Here is a 13,914-nt window from a genome sequence, read left to right as displayed (position 1 = left end):
GTGGAGAGTAATGAGGGAGTTGCTAGCTTGGTGCTATAGATATCATATTCGTCCGACGGATCGTGTCGGGGATTTGATGGCACCTGAGTTAGCGCTCCATACTCGTCCTGAGGTGCGTGTTAGTCGGCTGGTGAAGTTGGTGCCAGCCTCACGCACCAGGCCTCCTGTGCACATCCCTAGCCTTGCACATCCTGTGCCACCTCCACACACCAGTCCTCCGGTAGCAGCTCCCCGCACCAGGCTTCCTGTGCGTGTCCTCGCTCCAGTATCACCAGTGCCCGCACCACGCATCAGGCCTACAGTGCGCCTCGCCTCTCCTGCGCTGTCGGAGTCTCCCGCCTGTTCAGCACAGCCAGAGCCTTCCTTCCCTCCTGCGCTGTCGGAGTCTCCCGCCTGTTCAGCACAGCCAGAGCCTTCCTTCCCTCCTGCGCTGTCGGAGTCTCCCATCTGTTCAGCGCTATCAGAGCCTTCCTTCTCTACAGCGCTGCCGGAGCCTCCTGCCTGTTTGAAGCAGCCTGAGCTGCCAGTCTGCATGGAGCAGTTAGAGCTGTCAGTCTGCATGAAGCAGCCAGAGCTGTCAGTCTGCAAGGAGCTGTCAGTCTGCAAGGAGCTGCCAGTCTGCAAGGAGCTGTCAGTCTGCAAGGAGCTGTCAGTCTGCAAGGAGCTGCCAGTCTGCAAGGAGCTGTCAGTCTGCAAGGAGCTGCCAGTCTGTAAGGAGCTGCCAGTCTGCAAGGAGCTGTCAGTCTGCAAGGAGCTGCCAGTCTGCAGGGTGCTGTCAGCCTGCATGGAGCAGTTAGAGCTGTCAGTCTGCATGAAGCAGCCAGAGCTGTCAGTCTGCAAGGAGCTGCCAGTCTGCAGGGTGCTGTCAGCCTGCATGGAGCAGTTAGAGCTGTCAGTCTGCATGAAGCAGCCAGAGCTGTCAGTCTGCAAGGAGCTGCCAGTCTGCAGGGTGCTGTCAGCCTGCATGGAGCAGTTAGAGCTGTCAGTCTGCATGAAGCAGCCAGAGATGTCAGTCTGCATGAAGCAGCCAGAGCTGCCAGTCTGCAAGGAGCTGCCAGTCTGCAAGGAGCTGCCAGTCTGCAAGGAGCTGACAGTCTGCAAGGAGCTGCCAGTCTGCAAGGAGCTGCCAGTCTGCAGGGAGCTGTCAGTCTGCACGGAGCTGCCAGTCTGCAAGGAGCTGCCAGTCTGCAAGGAGCTGCCAGTCTGCAAGGAGCTGCCAGTCTGCAAGGAGCTGTCAGTCTGCAAGGAGCTGTCAGCCTGCATGGAGCAGTCAGAGCTGTCAGTCTGCATGAAGCAGCCAGAGCTGTCCGTCTGCAAGGACCTGCCAGTCTGCAAGGAGCTGCCAGTCTGCAAGGAGCTGCCAGTCTGCAGGGAGCTGTCAGTCTGCACGGAGCTGCCAGTCTGCAAGGAGCTGCCAGTCTGCAAGGAGCTGCCAGTCTGCAAGGAGCTGTCAGTCTGCAAGGAGCTGCCAGTCTGCAAGGAGCTGCCAGTCTGCAAGGAGCTGTCAGTCTGCAAGGAGCTGTCAGCCTGCATGGAGCAGTCAGAGCTGTCAGTCTGCATAGAGCAGCTAGATCCGCCAGTCAACCAGAATCTTCCAGATCTGCTAGTCAACCAGAATCTTCCAGATCTGCTAGTCAACCTGAATCTTCCAGATCCGCCAGCCAGCCAGGATCTACCGGAGCCTACTACCTACCTGAGCTTCATCTCAGTACTGGGCTTCCTCTCAGTACTGGGCTTCCTCTCAGTACTGGGCTTCCTCTCAGTACTGGGCTTCCCCTCAGTTCCGGGCTGCCCCTCTGTCCCGAGCTGCCTCAGTCCCGAGCTGTCCCTCAGTCCCGAGCTGCCCCTCAGTCCCGAGCTGCCCCTCAGTCCCGAGCTGTCCCTCAGTCCCGAGATGCCCCTCAGTCACGAGCTGCTCCTCAGTTCTGTGGGGTTCTGGGTGAGGACTATTAGGCCATGGTCGGCGGCGAGGGTGGATTATCCCAGGACGCGAAGGGGAGGAACTATGACATTTATGGAGTGGGGTCCACGTCCCGAGCCGGAGCCGCCACCATGGACAGACGCCCACCCGGACCCTCCCTATGGTTTTGAGGTGCGTCCGGGAGTCCGCACCTTGGGGGGGGGGTTCTGTCACGCCTTGGTCATTGTATTTTGTGTTTTCGTTATATATTTGGTCAGGCCAGGGTGTGACAGGGGTTTATGTTATTGTATTTCGTATTGGGCTGTAGTATTTGGGATCGCGGCTGATTAGGGGTGTTGTATAGGCTTGGCTGCCTGAGGCGGTTCTCAATCAGCTGTCAGGTGATTCTCGTTGCCTCTGATTGGGAACCGTATTTAGGTAGCCTGAGTTTCGCTTTGTCTTTCGTGGGTGATTGTTCCTGTCTCTGTGTAGTTTCACCAGATAGGCTGTATTAGGTTTCACGTTCCGTTTGTTGTTTTGTATTTATTAAGTTATTTCATGTATCGTCACTTTTTCTTCATTAAAGAACATGAGTAACCACCACGCTGCATTTCGGTCCGACTCTCTTTCAACAAACGAAGAACGCCGTTACAAGTAGCTTAGTAGTAGTGCAGTACAGTAGTACAGTAGGTTAGTAGTACTAGTAGTATAGTACAGTAGGTTAGTAGTAGTGCAGTACAGTAGTACAGTAGGTTAGTAGTAGTAGTGCATTACAGTAGGTTAGTAGTAGTAGTAGTGCAGTACAGTAGTAAAGTAGGTTAGTAGTAGTGCAGTACAGTAGGTTAGTGGTAGTAGTTGTGCAGTTCAGTTGTAACCTTCCTCTTCTAATGGCACACAAGGCACACAATGGCAGGGGTCTTACCTATTAAGACTACTTCTAGTACTCTCAAGTACCAGTAGGAATAGTACTCTCAAGTATACAGTAGGAATCTGAATCTAGTCCAGTGGTTCCCAAACTTGTGAACTCGGGCCACCATCCTGTCATTGGGGATGGGATCGTAATTGCTTAGTTAACTCTGGAACCACACCTTTATGGAAGAACCTGCTTTTAATATACTTTGCATCCATCATTTGCTCAAGTGTTTCCATTATTTTGGCAGTTACCTGTACATTACAAGAGTACAGTAGGTTAGTAGTAGTAGTAGTGCAGTATAGTAATACAGTAAGTTAGTAGTAGTAGTGCAGTATAGTAATACAGTAGGTTAGTAGTAGTAGTAGTGCAGTACAGTAGGTTAGTAGTAGTGCAGTACAGTAGGTTAGTAATAGTAGTAGTGCAGTACAGTAGTACAGTAGGTTAGTAGTAGTAGTAGTAGTGCAGTACAGTAGCTTAGTAGTAGTGCAGTACAGTAGTACAGTAGGTTAGTAGTACTAGTAGTGTAGTACAGTAGGTTAGTAGTAGTGCAGTACAGTAGTACAGTAGGTTAGTAGTAGTAGTGCATTACAGTAGGTTAGTAGTAGTAGTAGTGCAGTACAGTAGTACAGTAGGTTAGTAGGTTAGTAGTAGTAGTAGAGCAGTACAGTAGGTTAGTAGTACTAGTAGTGCAGTACAGTAGTACAGTAGGTTAGTAGTACTATTAGTGCAGTACGGTAGTACAGTAGGTTAGTAGTAGTAGTAGTAGTGCAGTAGGTTAGTAGTAGTAGTGCAGTACAGTAGGTTAGTAGTAGTAGTGCAGTACAGTAGTACAGTAGGTTAGTAGTATTAGTAGTACATTACAGTAGGTTAGTAGTAGTGCAGTACAGTAGTACAGTAGGTTAGAAGTAGTGCAGTACAGTATGTTCATAAGTTAGTAGTAGTGGTAGTGCAGTACAGTAGTACAGTAGGTTAGTAGTACATTTCAGTAGGTTAGTAGTAGTGCAATACAGTAGTTTAGTAGGTTAGTGATTGTAGTAGTGCAGTACAGTAGGTTAGTAGTAGTAGTAGTAGTGCAGTGCAGTAGTACAGTAGGTTAGTAGTAGTAGTGCAGTACAGTAGGTTAGTAGTAGTAGTAGTGCAGTACAGTAGGTTAGTAGTAGTACTGTACAGTAGAACAGTAGGTTAGTAGTGGTAGTAGTAGTCTAGCACAGTAGGTTAGTAGTAGTGCAGTAGGTCTGTGGTAGTAGTAGTACAGTAGGTTAGTAGTGCAGTAGTAGTACATTACACTAGGTTAGAAGTAGTGCAGTAGGTTCATAAGTTAGTAGTAGTGCAGTAGGCTAGTAGAAGTAGTGTAAGTTCATAGTAGTTGTGCTGTACAGTAGTAGTACTACGTTACAGTAGTAGTTGTGAAGTAGCATAGTATGTTAGTAGTAGCGCAGTAGGTGTCGTGGTAGTGTAGTACAGTACAGTCGGTTAGTAGTAGAGTACAGTAGGTTAGTAGTTATATTTATTTATCCGTTATTTTACCAGGTAAGTTGACTGAGAACACATTCTCATTTGCAGCAACGACCTGGGGAATAGTTACAGGGGAGAGGAGGGGGATGAATGAGCCAATTGTAACCTGGGGATTATTAGATGTACATGATGGTTTGAGGGCCGAATTGGGAATTTAGCCAGGACACCGGGGTTAACACCCCTACTCTTACGATAAGTGCCATGGGATCTTTAATGACCTCAGAGAGTCAGGACACCGGTTTAACGTCCCATCTGAAAGACGGCACCCTACACAGGGCAGTGTCCCTAATTGGATATTTTTTTAGACAAGAGGAAAGAGTGCCTCCTACTGGCCCTCAGACACCACTTCCAGCAGCATCTGGTCTCCCATCCAGGAACTGAACAGGACCATCCCTGCTTAGCTTCAGAAGCAAGCCAGCAGTGGTATGCATGGTGGTATGCTCCTGGCTCAATGTACAGTAGGTTAGTAGTAGTAATGTAGTAGAGTAAGTTAGTAGTAGTAGTAGTGCAGTACAGTAAGTTAGTAGTAGTAGTGCAGTACAGTAGTACAGTAGGTTAGTAATATTAGTAGTGCAGTACAGTGGGTTAGTATGAGTGGTACTACATTACAATAGTACAGTAGCTTAATAGTAGTGCAGTACAGTAGGTTAGTAGGTTAGTAGTAGTGTAGTACAGTAGTGTAGTAGGTTAGTAGTAGTAGTAGTAGTGCAGTACAGTAGTACAGTATGTTAGTAGGTTCGTAGTAGTAGTAGTGTAGTACAGTACTACAATAGGTTAGTAGTAGTGCAGTACAGTAGTACAGTAGGTTAATAATAGTAGTGTAGTACAGTAGTACAATAATACAGTAGGTTAGTAGTAGTAGTAGTGTAGTACAGTAGTACAATAATACAGTAGGTTAGTAGTAGTAGTAGTGTAGTACAGTAGTACAGTAGGTTAGTAGTAGTAGTGTAGTACAGTAGTACAATAATACAGTAGGTCAGTAGTAGTAGTAGTGCAGTACAGTAGTACAGTAGGTTAGTAGTAGTAGTAGTAGTGTAGTACAGTAGTACTGCAATGATGCAACAATGCATAAAACACATGCAGGTATACTAGCACACCTGTTACAGTGAGTAGAGATCAGGCCACCTTCCCCCAACCCCTCTACCCATGGCCGTTGGGTTGGGGCATTGTTAGCCTAGGAATGTCAACTGCGTCTCTCTGTTGACAAAACAAACATGGTTGATGTCCATGCTACCCCAGGGTGACTACAGTACAGCATAGCTGGCTTTTTTGCTACCCTTTGAACAGTGCATTTTCTTCACCATTGCACATTGCAATTTCTCTAGAGATAAATCTGATCCAGCCTGAACTGTGCAATGTGGTAGGGAGTTGTAGTTTCCAACAGGCTAATATTCAACATAGTTTAGCGCATTAAACGTGGTAATTAACAACAGTTACCATAATCCATGGCTCATTTACTTGTCCTGTGTTTATTTTATGCCTGAAATGGAAAAGACAGAATATCGCGTGATGGTGAGCAGATATAGAGAGCAGTTGTTGCTTCGCAAGGTATATATATTGAAAATACAAGATCTAAGTGATTGATAGTTGGTATTCAGTAGTCATAAAAGTGTGCCCTATTTACTTTGAAGATCTACTAAAATAGTGATTTTGTCAGACAGCATAGTCAGCAGCTCTATAGAGATGAGATGATGACTTGAATGAAAAAACAAAACAAATGTAATATACACAACAACTGAAATATTTTCACACCCAAATCTAACTGCCTGTTGCTCAGGCCCTGAAGCAAGGAAATGCATATTCTTGGTACCATTTGAAAGGAAACACTTTGAAGCTTGTGGAAATGTGAAAATAATGTAGGATAATATAACACATTAGATCTGATAAAAGGTAATACAGACAGAAACATTGTATTTTTTTTGTTCCATCAGTTTGAAATGCAAGAGAAAGGCCATAATGTATTATTCCAGCCCAAGGTGTAATTTAGATTTTGGGCACATGGTGGCATTAGTGTATGTGCAATGTTTTAGACTGATCCAATGAAGCATTGCATTTATGTTCAAACTGTTGTATCAAGACTGCCCACATTCGTTTCTCTGTAGTAGCTACTGTAAATTGGACAGTGCAGTTAGATTAACAAGAATTTAAGCTTTCTGCCAATATCAGATATTTCTATGTCCTGGGAAATGTTCTCGTTACTTACAACCTCATGTTTATTGCATTAGCCTATGTTAGCTCAACCATCCCGCAGGGGACCCACCAATCCTGAAGAAGTTTAATTAATGTCTTACACTTACAAGTTAGTAAGTAGAATATTGTATCATGGTAACTAATACATGCAATAATAAATCACATTTATTAGTCTTGGTTGATATATGTGGAGGTCAAGGCTGGGGTGAGGTAGCTAGACAACAAAGAGGGTGAACCCGTGAACCAGACATGCTAATGCAATCATGTTGTTTTTTAAGGTTTTTCTCCTGAGAGACCCATTTTAGTGTTACACACAACCACCCATCCACACGCACGCACGCACACACACACATACACACACACACACACACACACTGATCTCATTACTGCACAGCATCCTAGGGGGGAGCAGCACTCTCTCTAATGAACATGACATGCTTCACGTCAAATTTAGGAGGATTTCTAATGGAAGGAATTAATAAGACAGAAAGTGGAAAATTCCCGGTCGCTCCTCACTGTGTGTGTGTGTGTGTGTGTGTGTGTGTGTGTGTGTGTTTGTATGTATGTGTGTATGTGTGTTGTTCAGGAAGGATGGGGTACATACACTCACTGTCAGATCACAGTTAGGTGCTCGGTGTGGTTGCACATCGGCGAGTCTAAAAATGTGTTGTCGACACAAAAAGAGTTTATAGTCTTAAGGGAAGACAGCTAGCAATGCAAGAAGAGGCTTAAAAATAGCTAGGGCTGCCAGAAAGAATGAGAGTGATTCTGAAAAGAGAAAAACCCTCTCTCCTACTGTGTCTGAGACTGGTTAGATTTACTGCCACACATTCTCATCAGAAGCTTACACCATGATGTCACCAGCTAACATTGGTTATTGCTGTAATTGTAATTTTAATTGATTTAAAGAAGTATGATAAAGATGATTATTTTAAAACAAGTCATTAGTACCATAAACTTTTAATGTCCATTCAACACTGAACCCCTCTTTTATGCTACTTTTACTGTTACATTCAGTATGTTTGTTAATATCTTAGGTTGATTCAAGTATTGCAATTATCTTAAGAATGTGATAAAGTATGTGTTTGAATACAGTACTATCACATTTATACAACGGGTGGGTCTAATCCTGGATGCTGATTGGTTAAAAGCGCATTCCAGACAGTTTCTATTTAAGCAATAAGGCCCGAGGAGGTGTGGTATATGGCCAATATACCACAGCTAAGGGCTGTTCTTATGCACGACGCACCACGGAGTGACTGGACACAGCCCTTAGCTATGGTATTTTGGCCATATATCACAACCCCCCAAGGTGCCTTATTGCGATTATAAACTGGTTACCAATGTAATTAGAGCAGTAAAAATCTATGTTTTGTCATACATGTAGTATACGGTCTGATATACCATGGCCTTCAGCCAATCAATTCAGGGCTCAAGCCACCCAGTTTATAATTAATAAGTTACCACCGGCTAAATCTATGATGTTGAAATGCTTATTTATTCTGTTCCTTCTGACAGCGCATTCCACTGTCTCATCAGCTCAGCCAGGAAATGTTCTGTATATACTAGATCTACACTGTAAAAAGCATCTTGGCATTATCTTTTAGACTAGAATTTGGTTTTCAACAGTGGAGATTTGTAATAACCTTGCTGTATGTCTCTCCAACATTTTCTCCAACATTGTTTGAATATTGAAATTTGATCTCCAGTTGTCCTATGGTAATGAACGTGTCGGGAGTCGGAATGACACATAGCTGGCAGCTTTTCTCAGCCAGTGGAATCATGATTCAGCATAATTGTTACGGATGTACGGTTGAAGTCGGAAGTTTACATACACTAAGGTTGGAGTCATTAAAACTCGTTTTTCAACCACATGTCTTGTTAACAAACTATAGTTTTGGCAAGTCGGTTAGGACATCTACTTTGTGCATGACACAAGTCATTTTTTCAACAATTGTTTACATCCAGATTATTTCACTTAAAATTCACTGTATCACATTTCCAGTGGGTCAGAAGTTTACAGACACTAAGTTGACTGTGCCTTTAAACAGCTTAGAAAATTCCAGAAAATGATGTAATGGCTGTAGAAGCTTCTGAAAGGCTAATTGACATCATTTGAGTCAATTGGAGGTGTACCTGTGGATGTATTTCAAGGCCTACCTTCAAACTCAGTGCCTCTTTGCTTGACATCGTGGGAAATCAAAAGAAATCGTCCAAAACCTCAGAAAAGAATTGTAGACCTCCACAAGTCTGGTTCATCCTTGGGAGCAATTTCCAAATTCCTGAAGGTACCACACTCATCTGTACAAACAATAGTACGCAAGTATAAACACCATTGGACCACACAGCCGTCATACCGCTCAGGAAGGAGACGTGTTCTGTCGCCTAGAGATGAACGTACTTTGGTGCGAAAAGTGCAAATCAATCCTAGAACAACAGCAAAGGACCTTGTGAAGATGCTGGAGGAAACAGGTACAAAAGTATATATTTCCACAGTAAAAAAAAAGTCCTATATCAACATAACCTGAAAAACCGCTCAGCAAGAAAGGAGTCACTGCTCCAAAACCGCCATAAAAAAGCCAGACTACGGTTTGCATCTGCACATGGGGATAAAGATCGTACTTTTTGGAGAAATGTCCTCTGGTCTGATGAAACAAAAATAGAACTGTTCAGCCATATTGACCATCGCTGTGTTTGGAGGAAAAAGGGGGAGGCTTGCAAGCCGAAGAGCATCATCCCAGCCGTGAAGCACAGGGGTGGCAGCATCATGTTGTGGGGGTGCTTGGCTGCAGGAGGGACTGGTGCACTTCACAAAATAGAAGGCACCGTGAGGGTGGGAAATTATGTGGATATATTGAAGCAACATCTCAAGACAACAGTCAGGAAGATAAAGCTTGGTCGCAAATGGGTCTTCCAAATGGACAATGACTCCAGGCATAGTTCCAAAGTTGTGGCAAAATGGCTTAAGGACAACAAAGTCAAGGTATTGGAGTGTCCATCACAAAGCTCTGACCTCAATCCTATAGAAAATTTGTGGGCATAACTGAAAAGGCGTGTCAGGAAGAATGGTCCAAAATTCACCAAACTTATTGTGAGAAGCTTGTGGAGGGCTACCCAAAACGTTTGACCCAAGTTAAACAATTTAAAGGCAATGCTACCACATACTAATTGAGTATATGTAAACTTCTGACCCACTGGGAATGTGATTCTTAAAATAAAGTGGTGATCCTAACTGACCTAAGACAGGGTATTTTTACTTGGATTAAATGTCAGGAATTGTGAAAAACTGAGTTTAAACATACACCTAAGGTGTATGTAGACTTCCCACTTCAACTGTATACAAAGAAAATAAATAGAAAACCCCGAAATGCAGTTCGTTTTCTGTCATTCCAGCTTCAGTTTGAAGTGGTTGTGTTAGCTGTGTTGTTGGCTATCTATTTTGAATAGTGGAATGGTGAGAGAGCACATGTTCTATGCCAGGTGAAATCGCACATCATTAGCTCATTGTTATGGGTGTATCCAAAAATATTCACTAGAAAAAAGATTAAACAAACGCGAATGCGAAGGCTGTTAGCCAAAGTTGGCTAGCTAGCAAGCAAGGGATAAGAACATTACTAGCCATAATGGCGATGGAACATTTAGAATGAATGACTGGGTTGCATCCATAGATTTAGAACAAAAATACGACTGGGTCGCGTTTCTGGCAACCGAAGCAATAGAACGAACGACCAGCCGGCTTGAGTAGCAGCCCTGTACTTGTGTCGGGACCATATCTCGTGGACAGATGAAATAGCATGAATAATTTCATAAAAATAAAGTTTTTAATGACAGTCATTATTGGAATATGTTGGTAACTTATTGCATAAAAGTCATAATGCATTCGAAGCCGGCGTTTGGAGGATATATTGGCACAGTTTGCCGAACAACACCCATGCCAATATATCCTCCAAACCCTGTCTTCTCTGGCATTATCACTTAATTAATGTCCACTTAACACTGAAACTCTCTAATATGCTCCCTTTAATGTTACATTCAGTACTCTTACACAACACTTATCTTCCCAATGCCATACAATACATTCCATGACTTCACACCAGCACAAGTAAATCACAATAGCTTTTATTTTCCTATTGCAACTTGTTGACTGTATTGTTGGTGTTGTGCAATATGGCAATAAAAAGAGACGGATAAAGATATTTGATGACGTGGAAAACAATAGATTTCATCTGGTGATTTAAACATCAAGAGGTCCATGTGAGCCATTCACTAAGATCATTTCAAATTAGGCCTCTGGTTTGGAAGTGTTTAGGAATGTCACCTATGACATTTGCTCTCCTACTGAGCTGAGCCAGAGGTTGCGTCCCAATTGGCAACCTGTTACCTTTATAGTGCACTACTTTTGAGCTGGGGCCACAGGTTTCTGGTCCAAAATAGTGCACTACAGTATATATGGAATAAGGTGCCATTTGGGATTTAGACAGAGACTGTTGATCCTTTCGGAGGTCAATGTACCTGATAAACAAGTGTCTTATCACGTAAGACCTCTGCTTTTTATGGCACCAATAATTGTGTAATTTCAACCGAGAGGAAAGTGGAACACATCACACAGGGGCCTGAATTGTTTTGTTCTGTAACAACTTTTGGGACTATTCTATTGGTTACATTACGCCTGGCAAGCTCCATCAAACATAGCTGAACTATTGATGGAAGAAAAATACTATTAAAACCTAGGTCTGGTTTTAACTGTACAGTATGAAAGTGTGTCTATGTGGGCTGGGCTGACAACATGTGACGCCACTGCAGGGTAGCTTCTCCTGACCTGTCTGCCAGGCCAGGAAGCTGGAAAGCCTGGGGAAGCTGGAAAGCCTGGGGACTACAGTGTGTCTGCCAGGCCAGGAAGCTGGAAAGCCTGGGGACTACAGTGTGTCTGTCATGCCAGGAAGCTGGAATGCCTGGGGACTACAGAGTGTCTGTCAGGCCAGGAAGCTGGAAAGCCTGGGGAGTACAGAGTGTCTGACAGGCCAGGAAGCAGGAAAGCCTGGGGACTACAGTGTGTCTGTCAGGCCAGGAAGCTGGAATGCCTGGGGACTACAGAGTGTCTGTCAGTACAGGAAGCTGGAAAGCCTGGGGAGTACAGAGTGTCTGACAGGCCAGGAAGCAGGAATGCCTGGGGACTACAGAGTGTCTGTCAGGCCAGGAAGCTGGAAAGCCTGGGGACTACAGTGTGTGTTTCTCATTAGAAGGAAGTTGCTCCACAGGGGCCCTGAGTGCACCTCTCACTGGCCCTCTCACGTCATACACACACACACACACACACACATAATCTATAGGATTCAAAACACATATAATGGCTTATGTAGCTCCTTATGTTTTGTGTGTTAGACTTAGGTTACAGTGTATCTGTGATTTCTCAAGGGAGCAGGTAAATAAAAACCTCTCTCGTTTCACTTGTCATCAGATGCTCTGATGTAGTGATCTGCATAGCAACGCTGGTGCCTAGCAAATCATCAGGAATGTGTAGCTACTCAAAATAACTGCTGGAATCCTCCTACAACAATGTTCTTAGAATCCCACAGAGAACATTTTGTGAGGATTTGTTAGAAATACTTGTCTTATTAATGTTCTGGGAATGTGTTTGTGAGCATGCAGAACAGGTACACCTCACCTGGCTGCCTGATGTAATACCTGCTCTAGAACAGTATGAAATATGAAATGGCATCCTATTCCCTAAGTAGTGCACTACTTTTGGCCAGAGACAGAGCCGATGAAACATTTGCAGGGCGTATATTATTTCTCACTAACACTGTCTCTGTTCCAGTGAATTTAAGCAGTGCGAATATTGCACAATATATCCTCAGTTCTGAGGCGAGGCTTTGGAGAAACAATTTGCTGCTGCAACCCCTACACACAGTCAGAGAGCCACAGAGTCCCCAATGTGGGAATATTTGTGGATCTGTCCCTTTTCTCTCTCTGCCCACCCCATCCTCTAGACCTCTTCCGCACCACAGCGCAGCAGGCTAACTGTGTGAAGTCTTTGTGCTCGCTGTTCCCCCGGGTCGTGTTCGCATGATGATCTGCAAAATAGAATCTCTTTTTTCCTATCGCTCGTTGTCTCCCTTCCCCGTCACCTTTCAAGTCGTTGTGTGGTACTTCTGCCAGACTTGTGTGAGTGGGAGGTAGTTTTGAGTGCTGTCAACAGAGAGTGCAGAGAGCAGAAAAGAACAATTTATTATTTATCAGAACAAACATGACTGCTGGTGTTGCCGTACCATTCAGGCTCTTTCCAAATGGAGGTTTTTCACATTATTGAATTTCTCACACACTGATACTTTGCTTCATTCAGACAGTATTTTATCAGGAGCTGGAGGATAAGGTTCTACTGTTGAAGTACTATTCATTCTTACTTCATGAGAAGCCAAAATGAGTATGACACCCGGGTGTTTAAAGTATGCTTCAGTACATTTTTTGAAATGCCACGTACTATTTTCTTTGCTGCGTGAGAGAAGCAGAGATGAAAGAGAACTTTACCGATGTCAACTAGATTGAAGCGTTCATTCTATTGATTTATGGCATTATTCTGGGGAACAGCGGTTTATTTAGTCTTCTAGGGCAACAAGGCATGACAGAAGAGAAGCTTCATGTATCTATAGACAAGTTGACTAACAAATAGCACACCAAAATGTCAGAGATTATAAACCGAAACTGTACAGCGCATTTTCTATATTATCAGGTGAGGGCCTCAGATTTATTGCTGTATCACATATAGCCGGGCGGTTGCGGATGGGTTATTAGCAATTACGAGCGGGTGTGGGTGAACAAACAGCTGGCCCGTGCATCACTAACGTGCGTGTATTTGGGAGTCTATAATCCATTTTAAATTATGCCAGTGCTTATCAGTTGGTCATGTCCCGAACCAACAAAGCATGGCGGCTAATATGCCAGGGATAAACAAACACATCGTCCTGCCAGGGCAGTCAAGAGCCAGCTGAGCAGGAGAGGAGTACACCACTAATTGGAGAGTGTATCACATCTTGATAATCCTTAAATCCATTCCCAATCACACACAAATGCACAGACACAGGGTAGCATCCAGCTCCCTCCTACGTTGTTTTGCTTCCTGCTGAGGCAGCCTATCACAGAGCAAGTCTCCATCGGGAGGAAATGCATCACCTGCCCCTAGCACAGTCTCTCCTTCAGTCCTCTGCTCCATGGCCATGTATGTATCATCTCTCCTTCAGTCCTCTGCTCCATGGCCATGTATGTATCATCTCTCCTTCAGTCCTCTGCTCCATGGCCATGTATGTATCATCTCTCCTTCAGTCCTCTGCTCCATGGCCATGTATGTATCATCTCTCCTTCAGTCCTCTGCTCCATGGCCATGTATGTATCATCTGTC

At 44.3% G+C, this 13,914-nt stretch overlaps 1 protein-coding gene across 10 annotated transcripts in view; it reads left to right on the top strand.

Moving 5' to 3' along the window:
* The window catches only part of ptprfa (protein tyrosine phosphatase receptor type Fa), a 408,795-nt gene that overhangs the window by 157,050 nt on the left and 237,831 nt on the right, over positions 1-13,914 (top strand). The gene's annotated exons all lie outside the window — the stretch shown is intronic.

Source organism: Oncorhynchus kisutch, linkage group LG13, assembly GCF_002021735.2.
Source record: "Oncorhynchus kisutch isolate 150728-3 linkage group LG13, Okis_V2, whole genome shotgun sequence".
Taxonomy (NCBI): Eukaryota; Metazoa; Chordata; class Actinopteri; order Salmoniformes; family Salmonidae; genus Oncorhynchus; species Oncorhynchus kisutch.
This window is presented reverse-complemented; position numbering and strand designations above follow the sequence as displayed.